This window comes from Falco punctatus (assembly GCF_963210335.1).
Source record: "Falco punctatus genome assembly, contig: scaffold_63, whole genome shotgun sequence".
Taxonomy (NCBI): domain Eukaryota; kingdom Metazoa; phylum Chordata; class Aves; order Falconiformes; family Falconidae; genus Falco; species Falco punctatus.
In genome coordinates this window covers 343,622-344,829 of record NW_027660083.1, presented here as the reverse complement: position 1 = coordinate 344,829, position 1,208 = coordinate 343,622, and positions in this window count along the sequence as shown.

The following is a 1,208-nucleotide window of genomic DNA, read 5'->3' as shown; positions in this document are numbered from 1 at the left end:
GCTGCCATCTAGCGAAATATACTTGGGTACTGCAGCCGGCGCTGTTGGTGGAGCGCTGCTGCCATCTAGCGAAATATATTTGGGTACTGCAGCCGCCCGGTTTGTGGAGCGCTACTGCCATCTAGCGAAATATATTTGGGTACTGCAGCCGGCCCTTTTGGTGGAGCGCTGCTGCCATCTAGCGAAATATAATTGGGTACTGCAGCCGGCCCTGTTGGTGGAGCGCTGCTGCCATCTAGCGAAATGTAGTTGGGTACTGCAGCCGCCCTTTTGGTGGAGCGCTGCTGCCATCTAGCGAAATGTAATTGGGTACTGCAGCCGCCCTTTTGGTGGAGCGCTGCTGCCATCTAGCGAAATGTAATTGGGTACTGCAGCCGCCCTTTTGGTGGAGCGCTGCTGCCATCTAGCGAAATATACTTGGGTACTGCAGCCGGCGCTGTTGGTGGAGCGCTGCTGCCATCTAGCGAAATATACTTGGGTACTGCAGCCGGCCCTGTTGGTGGAGCGCTGCTGCCATCTAGCGAAATATATTTGGGTACTGCAGCCGCCCGGTTTGTGGAGCGCTGCTGCCATCTAGCGAAATATATTTGGGTACTGCAGCCGCCCGGTTTGTGGAGCGCTGCTGCCATCTAGCGAAATATATTTGGGTACTGCAGCCGGCCCTGTTGGTGGAGCGCTGCTGCCATCTAGCGAAATATAATTGGGTACTGCAGCCGGCCCTGTTGGTGGAGCGCTGCTGCCATCTAGCGAAATGTAGTTGGGTACTGCAGCCGCCCTTTTGGTGGAGCGCTGCTGCCATCTAGCGAAATGTAATTGGGTACTGCAGCCGCCCTTTTGGTGGAGCGCTGCTGCCATCTAGCGAAATGTAATTGGGTACTGCAGCCGCCCTTTTGGTGGAGCGCTGCTGCCATCTAGCGAAATATACTTGGGTACTGCAGGCGGCCCGGTTGGGTGAGCGCTGCTGCCATCTAGCGAAATATACTTGGGTACTGCAGCCGGCGCTGTTGGTGGAGCGCTGCTGCCATCTAGCGAAATATATTTGGGTACTGCAGCCGCCCGGTTGATGGAGCGCTGCTGCCATCTAGCGAAATGCAATTGGGTACTGCAGCCGCCCGGTTGGTGGAGCGCTGCTGCCATCTAGCGAAATATACTTGGGTACTGCAGCCGCCCTTTTGGTGGAGCGCTGCTGCCGTCTAGCGAAATATATT